This window comes from Macrobrachium nipponense, chromosome 15, assembly GCF_015104395.2.
Source record: "Macrobrachium nipponense isolate FS-2020 chromosome 15, ASM1510439v2, whole genome shotgun sequence".
NCBI lineage: Eukaryota > Metazoa > Arthropoda > Malacostraca > Decapoda > Palaemonidae > Macrobrachium > Macrobrachium nipponense.
In genome coordinates this window covers 1,638,295-1,656,298 of record NC_087208.1, presented here as the reverse complement: position 1 = coordinate 1,656,298, position 18,004 = coordinate 1,638,295, and positions in this window count along the sequence as shown.

The following is an 18,004-nucleotide window of genomic DNA, read 5'->3' as shown; positions in this document are numbered from 1 at the left end:
CAAAGCCCCAAGAAGTAACAGCATGTTTTCTTTTTAATGTGCAATCATCTATATATATATATATAATATATATATTATATATATATATATATATATATATATATATATATATATATATATATATATGAATAACTTGATCACGAAGTATATAAAACGTGATGCTATGTATAAATAAAGGTTTTTTTGCCACAAAGGAAAAAAACAAAAATGAAAAAAAACGAGTTGGCCGAGTACTTTCGGTCCTATTCGGACCCTTTACTGAGGCATACTGTAAAGGGTCCGAATAGGACCGAAAGTACTCGGCCAACTCGTTTTTTTTCATTTTTTTCCTTCGTGGCAAAAAAACCTTTATATATATTATATATTATATATAATATATAATATATATATATATCTATATATATATATATATATTATATCTGAAATTTCTCAGAGTGATACTATATTTCAAGTTTTAGACATCCTTCTTACGTATAACCATACTTATGTTACTGGCTCTAACACTCCTATCAACCACTCGCTCTGCCATTCGCCTTGGCCCTTCCAAAACTGCCTACCTATAGCTCTTAAACTCTGGTATAACCTCAGCTACTTCAGTCCTAACACTAACACTTCTACTCTCTTTCATACACCTATCCAACTCATAATCCTCTACTATTTCCAAAATGTCGTTCCACGTCAACCTTTCATTCGCCCATCGCATTTTCTCCTTACGTTTCAGATTTACAAACTCGTACACATTCTCAGGCACAGTCGCCAACAACTTCCTCACTAACTCTTTACACTCATTTATCCCTTCGTCCCCAAACTTTTTCCTGGTTAATGTTTCCAACCTGCACACGTACATCGACAATGACTCACCAACATTCATTCTTACCTCATCAAAACCGTGTTTTCTCCTGTATCCAACACTACTCCTTATCCTCTTCGCCTGTTCCACAATCCTGGCTTTCACACTCTCATAAGGCACATTCCCCACTCTCATCATTACCCCATACAAACTCAACAAAAATCCCATCAAAAAGCTACCCAGCTCTCTTGCCCAGACTCTCTTGTTATCTCCATACTTTGCCTCACAATACCTCTCATATTCTTTAAAAAATTCCCCTATGTCCCTACTACCATATTCCTTGTATTGTGCACATCTAGGTATCTCTCTCATATATACAGCCTTTCGTACTTCCCGCTCACTCTCACTCTCACTTTCGCTACTTCCATTCTGATCCCTCTTAACCTCGTCTGAATACAGCGAATCAACTTCCATACCAACATCCATGCTCCTGATTACACTCTTCTTACCCTACTTTCTACCCACCTGTTTCCACTCACCGCTATCTAAATCACTCTCAGCCCTTTCCCCAATGTATTCAGTCCTAGTCTCATCCTGTCCGTCAGCCTTACTAGCCTTCTTTCCTTTAGTCTTATTCTTTTTCTCAGCCCCCTTCTTATTCTTGTCCTCAGGTTTATCCTTATCCTGTGTCTTCCCCTTCTTTCCCTTACCTATCACAACCAAGTCACCTTCGTCACTCGTAATTTCATCCACTCGCTCTTCCACTGTCTTTACCACTTCTGGCCTATCACAAGACCTAGTAGGCCTACCTCCTACAGCTCCCTCTCCCATGAACCCCTTCATCCTCTCCTGCACTGCATTCATCATCACCAAGAATTTTTCATCCATTTTCTCAACCATTCTCTCTTCCGCTCCTTTCACTTCTTCTTTCATTTCCACTTTTGCACTCCTTAGCATTCCTCTCATTTCCTCTAACTCGCTCTTCAGCTCCTCACACTCTACCCTTAACCTCTCATTCTCTACTTCCAACCTTTGCTTAGCTTCCCTCGCCAAATACAACACCTCCTTCAGCCCCTCCACCTCATCAAATCCTTCCATCCCAAGTTTTCTCACCACTCACACACACACTAGCCTAGGAAAATCGTCCTGTAGCTACCACACCAGCAGTCCCTGTTCGGACGCCAAAAATTACTGTGGTGGAATCAAAGCTAAGTAAAAATCAAGCACACTCCCCACAGTTATGTTAATCACACAAGCTGACAAAATTTCCCACAGCCACACTTTCCCCTTTACGTTACTTTTAACCTGCAGGACAATTGGTTCCACGAAATACCGAACACACAAAGCACAAGCAGGTACTCACCCCTGGCTCCAGATAGGCTAGGCTGTGCTGTCCGCCGGATATAGGCTATAGGCTAGCCGACACACAGCCACCGCCGATAACCATACACAAACCAACCAACTGAGACCCACAACCCCACAACAACTCAACAACCCAACAAATCACTGCAGACAAAGAACCCCAAACAGCCAAAAAGAAAACATGACTTACCCAAGCACAACCCACCAACCCAAACCACACCTGCCCAACCACCACTCACAGACACCGAAAATGCACTCCCAACCTCTTCAACTTCACCAGAACCAGACAGACACAAGCACAACAACCTTACAACACCAAAATCAATCAAATACCACAAAATCAACTAACAACCAACGGATAAATGCTGCCAAACCAACTCTGTGAATTCACTGACTGCCTTGCTTCTTACGACTCTCGTAACAGACTTCCTCTGACATACTACAGAGCGCCACAACAGACATGCTTCCGACTGCCATTTAACCACTTCCATTCATTCTTCCACCAATCTCTCTCTCTCTCTCTCACACAAAACTTTTAGAGACGTTGTCAAATATGATATTGTTATGATACAATAAAGTTTTGTACATACTTACCTGGCAGATACATACTTAGCTATAGTCTCCGACGTTCCCGACAGAATTTCAAATCTTGCGGCACACGCGACAGGTAGGTCAGGTGGTCTACCCTTCCCGCCGCTGGGAGGCGGGTGTATGAACCAATCCCGTTTTCTAATCAGATTTTCTCTTCCACCTGTCTCCTGAGGGGAGGCTGGGGGGGCCATTAATCGTATATATCTGCCAGGTAAGTATGTACAAAACTTTATTGTATCATAACAATATCATTTTTGTACATGAACTTTCCTGTCAGATATTATACTTAGCTGATTGGCACCTTGGGTGGGAGGGTAAGAGACAGCTAAACAATATAGAAAGGGGAAACAACTGATGTTGTTAGGATTAAAACCTTGGTTCTACCTGGTTTAGGCAGAAGACTTCATGGTTACTGCCTATGAGTCTGCATTGCCTGAAGAGCTACAGCGAGGGCGTGACCTGTTGCTGAAAGAATCTTCGGATCTACCAAAGGGATTTCGCATCCAGTTACATGGTAGAATCCAAGTAGGATCTTGTCAAAGGGGGTTCGCCCGCTTACATGACAGAACCTGTCCACTACTATCGCAAGGAGCCAAAACCATCCAGACCACCTAACCAATCTAACCCGTGTTAGAACTAAGACACGAAAGAGATGCCTACCTGCATCCTCTTTCACACAACCATAAAAACACAACCAAAAAGGGATAAAAATTAGCTAACCTAACAAGGATACGCTTCAGCTCCCTGCACCAGCACCGAATCCGCAGATACATAGGGTCCTAAGGCGAAGCACTTGTCATACGTGATCCTTACATCTCTTAAGTAGTGGCTTGCGAAGACCGAGTGACATCTCCAAAATGTAGCCTTCATAAGGTTTTGCACTGACATGTTCTTGTTGAAGGCTAGAGAAGTGGCAATGGCCCTCACTTCATGGGCCTTAACCTTAAGGAGCTTAAACTGGTCCTTGTCACATGCTACATGGGTTTCCTTGACCAGGCTTCTCAAGAAGAATGCCAGAGCATTCTTAGACAAGGGCCCACTGGGGTCCCTCACAGAACACCAGAGGACGTCCGTATTGCCCTTAAGTTGTTCCTTCCTTCTGAGATAATACTTAATGCTTCTTACAGGGCAAAGAGTCCTCTCTGGCTCTTCCCCTACGAGCCTAGATAAACCTTGTACCTCGAAACTTCTGGGCCATGGATTCGACGGATTCTCATTCTTAGCTAAGAATGAGGGAATGAAAGAACAAACCACGGACTGATCTTTGAAGCCCACCTTTCCTTCTATGGCTTGCAGTTCACTCATCCTCTTGGCAGATGCCAAAGCCATGAGGAAAAAGGGATTCCCAGAGGAAAAGGGATTCTTGGTAAGGTCCCTGAAGGAACCTGATTGAGGAGGTTCAAACCTTGAAGAGCTCAGAAATTGAAGAACCACGTCGAGATTCCAATTGGGTGTTCTCGAGGACCCTTTCTTCGTTGTCTCAAAAGACCTGATCAGATCATGAAGGTCTTTATTTGTCGGTATAATGTTCAGACGACTCTGTGTCTGAACACTGCCGCTAGCATACTGCGGTATCCTTTAATAGTCGAGACCGCTAGCCCACATTCTTCCCTAAGGAAAAGGATGAAGTCAGCAATTTGGGTCACAAAGGTACTGGAAGAGGAAACTTTCTTATTCCTACACCAACGACGAAAGACATCCCACTTCGACTGGTATACTCGCAAGGTGAAAGATCTCCTTGCTCTTGCAATAGCTTTTGCAGCCTTAGACGAAAATCCCTTCGCTCTGACGAGACTTTGGACAGTCTGAAGCCAGTCAGACTGAGAGCGGGGAGGTTTTTGTGGTACCTGTCGAAGTGGGGTTGTCTGAGTAAATCCTTCCTTGGTGGAAGAGATCTTGGAAGTTCCACCAACCATTCCAGTACCTCTGTGAACCAGTCTTGGGCAGGCCAGAACGGAGCGATCAGAGTCATTCGAGCTGAATCTGACGCGGCGAACTTCTTTAGTGTCTCTCCCAGGATCTTGAAGGGAGGAAAAGCATACATGCCTAGACCCTTCCAATCTAGCGGAAGGGCATCCACTGCTATTGCCCTTGGATCTGATATTGGAGAGCAATACAGGTCTAGTCTTGTGTTTTTTGAGGTGGCAAAGAGGTCTAGATGAGGCCTGCCCCACAGTTTCCACAGGCTCTGGCAAACATCTTGATGAAGAGTCCACTCCGTTGGAAGGACCTGATCTTTTCTGCTGAGGAGGTCTGCCCTTACATTCCTTTCCCCCTGTACGAATCTGGTGAGGAGCCTGACACTCCTTACCTCGGCCCATAGCAAAAGATCTCTTGCTGTCTCGTACAGGGAGAAGGAGTGTGTCCCCCCCTGTTTCCTGATGTATGCCAGAGCTGTGGTGTTGTCCGAGTTGACCTGAACAACGGAGCCTCGGACGTGGGACTCGAAGGCTTTCAGTGCCAGCCAAACAGCCATCAGTTCCTTTCTGTTGATGTGCCAGGACACCTGTTCTCCCTCTCAGGTGCCTGACACTTCCTTCGTTCCCAGAGTCGCCCCCCAACCTGTCTCCAACGCGTCGGAGAACAACACTAGGCTGGGGTTCAGGGATTGCAGAGACAGACCTTGGACAAATCTGTTGGGATCTGCCCACCACAATAGCTTCTTTATCTGCTGAGTAATGGCGAAGGAGAACGTCAAATCCTGAGAACGACGATTCCAGTTCTGAGCTAGAAAGAACTGCAGAGGTCTTAGGTGTAACCTTCCTAGGGAAACGAATTGCTCCAGCGAGGAGAGCATCCCAACAGACCCATCCACTCCCTCGCTGTGCATGCATCTTTCCCTAGGAAGGTTGCAATCTTCTCGGAGCCTCGGGCTATCCTTTCCGGGGACGGAAAAGCCCGAAAACCCCGAGAATCCATCCGAATCCCCAGATAGACACATTCTTGATTGGGGATGAGCTGGGATTTCTGAAAGTTGACCAAGAGTCCCAGCAAACTCGTCAAATCCAATGTCTTTTGTGCAGGTCACCCCCCCCTCCATAAAACAACTTCCCTTCGAACTGGCTCTTATAAGCCAATCGTCCAGATAAAGGGATATTCTCACTCCTTCCAAGTGAAGCCACTGCGCGACATTCCTCAAGATCCCCATGAAAACCTGAGGGGCTGTCAAGAGGCCAAAGCACAAGGCCCTGAACTGATAAACTTTTCCTCACATCATGAACCTTAGATACTTCCTCGACGAGGGATGGATCGGCACATGGAAGTAAGCGTCCTGTAGATCCAGGGACACCATCCAGTCCCCTGGACGAAGAGCAGCCAACACTGATGACATGGTTTCCATCGAGAACTTCTTTTTCTCCACAAAGAAGTTCAGGGCGCTTACATCCAGAACCGGTCTCCATCCCCCTGAGGATTTCGGAACTAGGAAGAGGCGGTTGTAAAAACCTGCTGAGTGAAGATCCGATACTAGTTCTATCGCCTCCTTTTCCAGCATCTGATCTACTGCTAGAACAAGGGCTTGGTTCATGATGGGGTCCTTGTACTTGGCCGTCAACTCCCTTGGAGTGGTTGTTAAGGGAGGTCTTGAGGCGAAAGGAATGAGATATCCCTTTTTGACAATAGAGAGGGTCCAGGTGTCCGCCCCTCTCTGGGCCCAGACATCTGCAAATCTTAGGAGTCTGGCGCCTACTGTCGTCTGAAGGACTTGTTTGCTACTTTGTCATCTTGATAGATTTCGAGAAGGTCTTACCTCTCCTGCTGGGTCTTCGCCCTCGAAAAGAAGAAGGTCTGGAGGATGGACCCCCTCGAAAGGGTTCCTGAGTTGCGGCAGATTTCTCTTTCTTGTTCTTTACAGAGAAGGCCGGTCGAGGCTTCCTCGTTGACTGTGCCAGCAGGTCCTGAGTTGCCTTGGCCGAGAGAGAGCTCGAAATATCTTGCACTAATTTCTTGGGGAAGAGCTGAGACGAGAGCTGCGAGTACAACAGCAAAGACCACTGGGCGTGCGAGACCGACTTAGTCAAGAAGGAGCAGTACACGGCCCTCTTCTTGACTACTCCTGCACCGAACAAAGATGCAATCTCGCTAGCGCCATCCCTTACAGACTTATCCATACAGGACAATACACTGTGGAGGTCTGGAGAAAGGGCGTCCGGCATCTGCGTCTTCCTAGCCAAGACTCCCAAGGACCAATCCAAGAAGTTGAAAACTTCAAGAACTCGGAACATCCCCTTCAACATATGGTCGAGTTCATTCATGGCCCACGACGTCTTGGCAGAATTAAGGGCTGATCGTCTGGTGGCGTCCACTAACGCAGAGAAGTCTGAATTGGCCGATGACGGGAGACCCAGGCCCAAGGGCTCTCCCGTTTCATACCAAATTCCGGTACGTCCTGTCAACTTAGATGGGGGAGAAGGAAAACACTGTCTTTCCCGCTTCTTCCTTGGAAAGAAGCCACGATCCAAAACCCCTTAGTGCCTTCTTCATAGACATTGTAGGCTTCATCCTGACGTAAGAGGATCCTTTCGTCGTCTTGGAGGTTGAGAACAGCGAATGTGGAGACAGAGGAGGGAATCTCCGAACTCCTGGAGAAGTAAGGCGGTTAGCTTCTTGTAAGTAGAAACCACGGCAGTCTTGTTGGAATCCTCGTCAGAGCCTTCCTGGTCTTCTTCCACCGACGAACGAGGAGGGTCCTGTCAGGAGAAGGGCACCTACGAGAAGCTTGTCGCCTGTCAGGGGAAGCAAAGGCATCAGGAGAGCGACCAGCAGAAACAGAAGAGCGCCTACAGGGCATGGAAAGTCTGTGTGAAGACTCGCGCTTCGAAGTTGAAGACAACTTGGACAAGGGAGAGCGCCTATCGGCCAAAGAACGTCTCTCATGACGAGGGCGCCCACAAGGCTCTTGAGTCTTATCAAGAGGTGAACGGCTTCCAGGAGAAGAGCGCCTACTGGGGGAGTAGCGCCTGCGAGGATCTTGGCGCCTGTTGCGAGGAGAGCGGCTACTAGGAGCAGAGCGCTTACTAGGCGAGAGGCGCTTGCGAAGCTCATGGCGTCTGTCAAGAGGAAAGTGGCTACCAGGTGAAGAGTGCCTAACAGGAGAGAGGTGCCTACGAGGCTCTTGGCGCTGTGTTTGATTGTCTTTAGAAGGCATCTTCACAACAATCGTCGCACTTGCAATCGTCACAACTGCAATCCTCAAATAAATCGCAATCATCACAACTGCAATCCTCAAATAAGTTGCAATCTTCACAGCTACAATCCTCAAATAAGTTGCAATCTTCACAGCTACAATTTTCACAGACGTTGCAATCTTCGCAGCTGCAATTTTCAAAGACATTGCAATCTTCACAGCTACAATTTTCACAGACGTTGCAATCTTCGCAGCTGCTATTTTCACAGACGTTGCAATCGCAGCTGCAATTTTCACAGACGTTGCAGTCATCGCCAAAACAGTTACAGAAACCGTTATCAGTCCCACCACAGTTCCCACAATTGAAAAATCCGCGTTTATTAGAGCCACCACAGTTCTCACAATTGAAAAATCCGCTGTTATTAGAGCCACCATAGTTCCCACAATTGAAAAATCCACTGTCATTACTGCCATCCTTTTCACAAATTTTCGGTAAGAATCCACTGTCATTACTGTTAACATTTTTACAAATTTTCGGTAAGAATCCACTGTCATTACTGGCATCACGGTTACAAATTTTTGGAAAGAATCCACTCCTATCCCCACGTCCATCTCGTCCTCCACCTCCTTTTTCATTAAATCCTCCATCCCTTCCTCCTCCCCTTTCCCTCGAGAGCTTGTTTGTTCTGTCCCTGCCTCTCACCTTTGGTTCCTTTCGATCCTTGACTCTCGCCTTTGGTTCCTTTTGATCCTTGACTCTCGCCTTTGGTTCCTTAGCTTTCCTGCCTCCACCCTTTTCTCTCTTAGCTCTGCCTCTTCTTTGCTTATCTCCTTTGAGTCTCTTTTTTTTGGGCGGTTTTGGAACTTTAGGGTTTTTAGGCTTTTTAGGCTTTCCTCCTGCATCCTTGGGCGGGGGTCCTAATTCTGGCCTAAACCTATCAACCCCAAACCAAGGTAATCTATATCCATTTGGATATTCAGGCTGAGGCCAATTATATTGAGGCCAGTAATCTGGAGATTGGAGAGAATTTTGTGAATCAACTGGAGGCTTTTCCCTTGGAGGCTTAGCCTGGCCCCTGGGCTGCGGCCTGATGGGTCTGTTTGTTTGAGGTCTGGGCTGATGCCTGATGGACTGCGGCCTGATGGGCCTGTTTGTTTGAGGTCTGGGCTGATGTCTGATGGACTGCGGCCTGATGGGCGTGTTTGTTTGAGGTCTGGGCTGATGCCTGATGGACTGCGGCCTAGTGGGCGTGTTTGAGGTCTGGGCTGTTGCCTGATGGACTGTGGCCTGATAGGCATGTTTGTTTGAGGTCTGGGCTGATGCCTGATGGGCTGCGGCCTGATGGGCGTGTTTGTTTGAGGTCTGGGCTGATGCCTGATGGACTGCGGCCTGATGGGCGTGTTTGTTTGAGGTCTGGGCTGATGCCTGATGGACTGCGGCCTGATAGGCATGTTTGTTTGAGTCTGGGCTGATGTCCTGGATGGACTGGGCCTGGTTTGGACGGGTGACTGAGGTCCTGGGCTGATGGGCTGATTTGGGACTGTGGCCTGATGGGGCGTGTTTGTTTGAGGTCGGGCCGATGCCTGATGGACGGTGGCCTGATGGGGTGGTTTGGTTTGAGGTCTGGGCTGGGATGCCTGATGGCTGCGCATCCTGATGGGCGTGTGTTTGTTTGGAGGTATGGGCTGATGCCTGATGGACTCGCTGGTGGGCGGCGGGTGTGAGTCGCTGTTTGCCGGATGGGACTGCTGGGCTGATGGCCGGTGTTTGTGGGAGGTCTGCTGGATGGGCCTGATGGGGACTTTGCCGGCCTGATGGGCGTGTGTTGAGGTTCTGGGGATGGATGCCTGATGGACTGCGGCCTGGTGGCGGTTTGTTTGAGGTCTGGGCTGATGCTTGTGGACTGTGGCATGGTGTTTGTTTGAGGTCTGGGCGATGCCTGGATGGGACTGCGGGCCACTGGTGGGCGTGGGGTTTTTTTTTGAGGTCTGGGCTGATTTGACTTGGGATGGACTGGGCGGCCTGATGGGCCGTGTGTGGTTGAGGTCTGGGCTGGATTGCCGATGGACGCGGCCTGGGAATGGGCGTGTTTGTTTGAGGTCTGGGCTGATTGCCTGATGGACCTGCGGCCTGGTGGGCGTGTTTGTTGAGGTCTGGGCTGACTGGGGCTTTTTGATTGGGACTTTGGCCTGGTGGGCGTGGTTTGTTTGAGTCTGGGTGATGCCATGATGGACTGCGGCCTGAGGGCGTGTTTGTTTGAGGTCTGGGATGATGCCTGATGGACGGCGGCTGTGGGCTCGTCGGTGTTTGAAGGCTCTGGGCGATGCCTGATGTGTGGCTCATGGGCGTGTGTGAGGTTGGGGCTGATGCCGATGGACTGCCGGCCTGATGGCGGTGTTTGTTTGAGGTCTGGGCTGATGCCTATGACTGGGTTGGCCTGATGGGCGTGTTGTTTGACGTCTGGGCTGATGGGCTTGAGGGACCTGCCGCCTGGTGTGGGTGTTTGAGGGCTGGGCTGATGCCTGATGGACGCAGCCTGTATGGGGCGTGTTTGCTTGAGGTCTGGGCTGATGTCTGAGGCACTCGTATCCCAGAGTCTGGGTCCCCCGAGGGACCGGAATAACGGTCTCTTGCTGATAAGAGGGCCGTGGCCTGGTCAGCTGAGAGACCAGATTATCGATCTCGTCATCCGGATAAAAGGGGCGCGACCTGGTCAGCTGAGAGACCGGAATTTGCTCCATCTGAGTTAATACATAATTTATTACTATCCTCTGTAGCCCTACACATTCAAGAGTAGGAGAGGGGGAGAAAGATGGAGTGGTGGGAAGGGAGGCAGATGCCAGAAGACTCCGACAGGGGGAGAGAGGGGCAGGGGTGAGGAGGAGGGCAGATCCAGGAGGAAGAGGAAGAATAGAAGCCGAGGAAGGAGGAGTAGGAACACTTGGAGACTTACCTTTTAGAGGGCCATCCATTCGAGGTTCAGGAAGATAAGGTTGTGTGTCGCAGGGCGCCTCCCTTCGGCGCAATTCTTCCCTGACCATTTGTGTAATGCCTTCGACATTTCGCCCGATGGCGTTGAGCATGACACTTGGAGGTTGCGACTCGTCCAGCTCAGGAGTCAGAGTTTCCTTCTCTGCAACATGATTATGGTCTTCGTCGTCGTCGTTTGAGGTGGCTCGCTCTTCCGCTGGTTTCCTGCCAGCTTGTTCTGATTGAGACAGTAAAGCCAGGTGGGATTGAAGTTTTGCTAGAATGTCCTGTCTAGTCTCATTTTCCATGACCTGGCCGCCAACCTCTTCCAATTCTGCGTTTTGTAAATAAGAAGATAATACAAGATCTACTGCCGGGAGTAGAGCTGTCCAGATGAATTCTTTTATAACAATATTATTATTAGTACACATTGTCATGATAACTAGGCCTCTGACATGTGCTTGGCGATGGCCTAGTTTTCAAAACAGACTCCAGCTACGTGACTTTTTTCTCTGAGAATCCCAGGATTATCTTCTCCGACGCCGCGGGATTATCGTCCTCATGTATGGATCGCTTCATTAAGGAGTCAGTCGCGTCTGTCTCTCGCGTCGTCGTCTGGCAGCTGGAGTTGAAGGATTCTTGAAGAGTCTTAAGAAATCCGATGCGTTCAGTCCAGGAAGCAACGAGTCCTGGAAGCTATGCTCTGAAGACGTCTTCGTTCCGTCGAGAGACCGGGAGACTTCCACTCTGGCGACGCAGTATCAAAGATGTCTGCCATTATACCTGAGGATTTTCTCTGAGAATCCCAGGAACACGATCGTCTCCGACGCCGCGGGATTATCGTCCTCATGTATGGATCGCTTCATTAAGGAGTCAGTCGCGTCTGTCTCTCGCGTCGTCGTCTGGCAGCTGGAGTTGAAGGATTCTTGAAGCGTCTTCAGAAATCCGATGCGTTCAGTCCAGGAAGCAACGAGTCCTGGACTCCTGGAAGCTATGCTCTGAAGACTTCTTCGTTCCGTCGAGAGACTGGGGAGACTTCCACTCTGGCGACAAATATCAAAGACGTCTGCTTTTATACAGAGCTGAGGAGGAAATTTTTCGCTTTTTACGCCAAATTAATTTTCTCTTTTGATTATTCAATTTTTCTAGTTATTCTAAGTGTGGGAGTGATTTGCATGTTCACAAAATATAGGAATTATATTATAAATGTATATATACATATATATATATATATATATATATATATATATATATATATATATAATATACACACACATATATATATATATATATATATATATATATATATATATATATATATATATATATGTGTGTGTGTGTGTGTGTGTGTGTGAGTGTGTGTGTGGTATATGTGTAATATACTTTGTATATATATTGGATATACGTATGTATGTCTTTTACTGTATTACAACAGTACCGTATGAAGATAAAATGCCCATAAAACTATTTAATCAGGAGCACTGAAGGAAGTGCTCGAAATATATGGTTGATATTTTCAAATAGAGTTTATGGGAATTTTATGTTTATATATATATATATATATATATATATATATATATATAGATATATGATATATATATATATATATATATATATATATATATCATATATGTAGTATATATATATGTATATATATATATATATATTATATATATATATATATATATATATATATATGATATATATATTATATATATATATTATATATATATATATACATATGTATGAATATATGCATATACGATTAATGGTTACATACATACATACATACACACAATATACCTATATGTGTGTATGTATGTATGTATGGTATCCATATTCATATATATATATATATATATATATATTATATATAATATATATATACTATATATATATATATATATATAATCTTCATAACACGAATATATGTCAATGTAGTCCATAGGGGAGAAGAGAATAAAAGACTAATAGTTCGATAATTTCGCCTTCCTTCCACTAGGCCTGTTGAAGAGCTCTATTGTAACTAAACAGATTAAGTGTAGACATAAAAATCATAAACATTTTTCTCAAAGGTAAAATAAAATGAACAGAATGTTGTCAAAGTACAAAATAGGTTGTTATATCATAAACAAATGGTCAAATTTTTTTTTTTTGTTTAAGTCATTCAAAAAAAGTTTGAAAGAGAAAAACTACTCAACTATTTGGTGATTGGTCATTTAAACATTTCCCTGAATTTGTAATGTTGGGAAACAATATGAAGGAAAAAAGGGTCTAATTTATATATGCCCTGACTGATACTAAAGTTCTTTTGTTTGCTAAAACATATGCAAGCTGTCTCTTACAAATTTCTTGCAATCATATCTTTTTCCTTGGACAATATCTGTTTTGTTCCAAAGGATATATAGGACAGCCACAATTTTGTACATGTAAATCAGCAGCACTCTTTGGTGAATTTGTCTTTATATAATGTCGATGCTGGGAAATGAATTCTCTTATCAATATCTTTTCTGGTTTGTCCCAGTTTTAGATTTGCTTGAATTTTTAAATATGGAACTAAATAAATATGTTTTTTCCATACCTATTTCAGAAATTTTGAAATTTAATTAGACTTTGTGTAATAGATACATGTTTTGTTTTTAATAATAGCTATGTATTATAAACAGAAATTTGGAATGCAAATGAGCAATTGTTTGTCTCCAGTGCTGTCTAACATAAGCATGGAATTTTTTATGAAACCCCTCCCCCCCCCCCCCCGAAATGCCAATAGCATATTGCCAGATAATGTTTAATGGGTTAGATACGCAGATGACACTTTTACTGTTTGAAGTGTAAACCACGATGCTGATAAATTTCTATCTGATCTGAACTCCTTAGTACCATCAATAAAGTTCACCAGGGAGAAAGAAAGAAATAACTCCATAAAATGTTTTAGACACTAATGTAATAAGAACAGGTAATGGCTTAAATTCAAAATTCACAGAAAAGCTCCAAGTAACAACCTAATGATCAATGCAAAATCGACTCATACACGCAATGTCAAGTACAAGGCTTTGAGATGTCACTTTTGAAGAGCACTTAGACTAGTTAGCCCTGAATATTTAGACGAGGAGATTAGCATCATCACCAGAATTGGCATGAAAAACAACTTTTCGATCAGGGAAATAGAGGAATGTTTATTCTTAGCTAAACAAACTTATTATAGAACAAAAACCAAAAAGGAATATGATATGAGTAATACTCTGGTTCTCCCTTTCCACCTATCATTCAGGGATATTGTTTATCCTTTGAGATTATTCAACTTGAAAGTGGTATTTCCTTGCTCCAACACAGTGGGGAAAGATAGTTATTTGCAACAGCCCCCAAACGAAGAAGGTGTGGTTTATAAAATCCCTTGTGAATGTGGCAAATTCTACCTGGGACAAACCGGAAAAGATATTGATAAGAGAATTCATTTCCCAGCATCGATATTGTATGAGGATAAATTTACCAAACAGTGCTGTTAATTTACATATGCAAAATTGTGGCTGTCCTATCCTTTGGAACAAAAACGAGATATTATCCAAGGAAAAAGATATGATTGCAAGAAATTTGTAAGAGACAGCTTGCATATGTTTTAGCAAACAAAAGAACTTCAGTATCAGTCAGGGCATATATAAATTGGACCCTTTATTCCTTCATATTGTTTCCCAACATTACAAATTCAGAGAAAAGTTTAAATAACCAATCACCAAATAGTTGAATAGTTCTCTCTTTAACTTTATTGAATGACTAATTTGACCATTTGTTTATGATATAAACAACCCATTTTGTACTTTGACAACGTTCTGTTAATTGCATTTTACCTGTGAGAAAAATGTTTATGGTTTTTATGTATATACTTAATCTGTTTAGTTAAAATAAAGCTCTTGAAGAGGCCTGGCGGAAGGCCAAATTATCGAGACAATAGAGTCTTATTCTCTTCTCTCCTGGGGACTATACTGACACACACACACACACACACACACACACACACACACACACACACACATATATATATATATATATATATATATATATATATATATATATATATATGAAAATGAAATCCCATATACTTACATAGATATATGTGACATTTCATATATATATATATATAATACATTCATCGGTTCATACATTATACATATATGAATATGAAATCCTATATGCATAGAGATATGTGAGATTTCAGTTGTAAATATAACATTAGGACAATTCATTTGCATTGCCCCCTTGTCTTGTGTTATTGCTTTTTATTCTCAGCTCCCCCCCCCCCCCTTCTCTCTCTCTCTCTCTCTCTCTCTCTCTCTCTCTCTCTCTCTCTCTCTCTCTCTCTCTCTCTCTGATGCCTTGCCAGCGACAATCACCACAGATGAGCAGAAAGAACTTCTGGCCCTGTTGTGCAAGGTGAGTGTTCAGTAGAGTATTCCGCAGTATTGGTCCTTGTTACCTTTTTTATGCACAGATTGATATAAGATAATCAGCTCAGTGGTCTGGTGGAACGAAGATATACTTAACTTGACTTAGAGTATTACGACAGCCAGAGGAACCTCTCCGACGAAATCATCACCCGTATAATATTTCAACCTTTTCTTATGACTTATGTTAGATTTTCTCTGTCCTATCTAGTAAGCTTTTGTAAATCGCTTTTGATGAGTCTGACACGTAGGATCGAAACGAAAGCATAAAATTGTTGTTTTCTTCCCATTTTTGTCGTTCTTCAAGATTCTTGAAATTATATGTGTAGCAACAAAAGGATTTCCTATACTGGTAGCATGCATGTGGTACCCCGAAGTATTGAGTGAGGAAATTATATAACAGACCAAAATACTATTGAATAAGATGGAATGAAGTTATATATTGCAATCTCTCTCTCTCTCTCTCTCTCTCTCTCTCTCTCTCTCTCTCTCTCTCTCTCTCTCACCGTGAAATGTTTCAGCATATACTTTTATAGCAAATTAGTATTTACTTCTCTCTCCGTGAAATGTTCCAGCATGTACTTTTAAGAGCCATTGATTACTTACTCTCTCTCTCTCTCCCTCTCTCTCCTCGTGAAATTTTCCAGCATGTACTTTTAAGAAATTTACTATTTACTTCTCTCTCTCACTCTCTTCCCGTGAAATGTTCCAGCATGTACTTTTAAGAGCTATTGACTATTAACTTTCTCTCTCTCTCTCTCTCTCTCTCTCTCTCTCACACACACACACACGAGACCTTTTGTGAGATGACGAAAAGAAATCTCCTCCTCCTCCCGCAGGTGCACAGGTGGAGATGCAGAAGGTGGAGATGCAGAGCGAAGCCCTCCTGAAGGAGCACGAGCTGAGGCGCCGAGACCTCCTCCTCCTCCTCCTCCCCTCCGGTACGACAGACGGACCAACCTCTCCGACGAAATCATCACCAGGCAGCGGCAGATGATCGAAGGTCGGTTCCCAGAGAGACGCTTTCTTGTTTCCTCCCATAGCAAGGAGTTTCTCTTACTCGGGGAGTCAGCCTACGAACTACTTTGTTGTTGGTGTTGTTGTTGTTGGGACAGGAAAACCTTCTGGGAAAGCCGTCACTTTTTTGTAGTTTGGTAGAGGGGGGCGGGGGGTGGGGGGGTTAGGAAAGATCTATGGAAGAGCCCCTGAAAAGGTCTGAAAAAGTGTCTCGCATTGAGTTGAAAGAATAAATCATGCGCATGTTAAACAGTAGAGAACAATTGTTTTCTAATAAAATATAGCGTATTTATTTTAATTTTCGCTGGTGAAACAAGCGCTATTTGACCGCAGACTTGAGAACAAGCGCAGCAAGTAAGCTGGAGGTCGGATCACGCCTTGTTTTTGTTTCCTCCTTTTTGTCAAGAGCCTTTTTTTCACCCCTTTCTTTATTTCCTTTTCTCGATGTCCATTTGATGTCTTGCGTTTCGTAGTAGGTAGCCCTTTAAGTGTCATTATATATATATATATATATATATATGTATATATGTATATATATATATATATATATATATATATATATATTTATATATATATATATATATATATATATCGTCTCTCACGTAACTACTTAGTTGTCATAACATGCAAATATAATTTTTACAAAGTTCACATCAGTGAATAGATACTGAAAGCTTAGTTTTTGTAGCTATTAGAATACACATATTTGAATCAGCCTTTGCGCGTGACTGGGATAATATGTTGTAATATGCAACTCAAGTTTCCGATAGTTCACATCACTGATTATACTGCCTCCCAGAAACAGATTTTGTATATAAGTGACGCCCCCCAAAAAATACTAATTGGCAACTTTGATAGCAATTTACGGGTGCTTGTAACCTGAAATCGGCTTGAGTAACAGGATTTTTCTGAAAGCTTAAGCATCAAATTAACTAGGAAAAAGAAATAGTCCTCATGTCTAAAGAAGAGGGGGAAGGGGGGTTTTTCCTAGCTCAGGGTCTGTTAGATGTAGCTTACTGTACCCTGAACCGACGAGCTGTCATCTCAGGAGCATAATTACTGTAACCTCTTAGAATTGACGGGAACGTGATCCGTCCACCTGCGTCTTGGAAGGTTCCAATAATGTATCGTAGTGAACTGACTTACATTACTGCCTACCTGTCTAGACTGTTGACTCTAAGTGACATTGACGACGGAATCTTTTGAATGGATGGTCATTTATGTTAATCTCTGCTCTGTGAAAACTGAAGAATCAGGAATCAGCCGCTGTACTAGTCATTCATCTGATTCTCAAAAAGGATAGCCGGTGCACTTTAGGCATTACTTAAGGTTCTTTGCAGCATGCCTTCGGCTTCGAACTGCAACCCCTTTCGTTCCTTTTACTGTACCTCCTTTCATGTTCTCTTTCTACCATCTTACTTTCCATTAATCCCCTCCTAACAATTGATTCAAAGTGCAGCTGCTTTGAGGTTTTCCTCCTGCTACACCTTTCAAACCTTTTACTGTCAATTCCCGCCTCAGCGCTGCATGACCTCATAGGTCCCAGTGCTTGGCCTTTGGCCTAAATTCTTTATTCAATTCAGTCAATTCAGTTCAAAAAAGAAAATTCTGTCAGTCAGGTATCACCATCAAGATGCAGATGTTTGCAACTATGGCAGGGTGAATGAATTGTATTCCACTTTTAAAGCAGATTATAGTCATCAATTTGA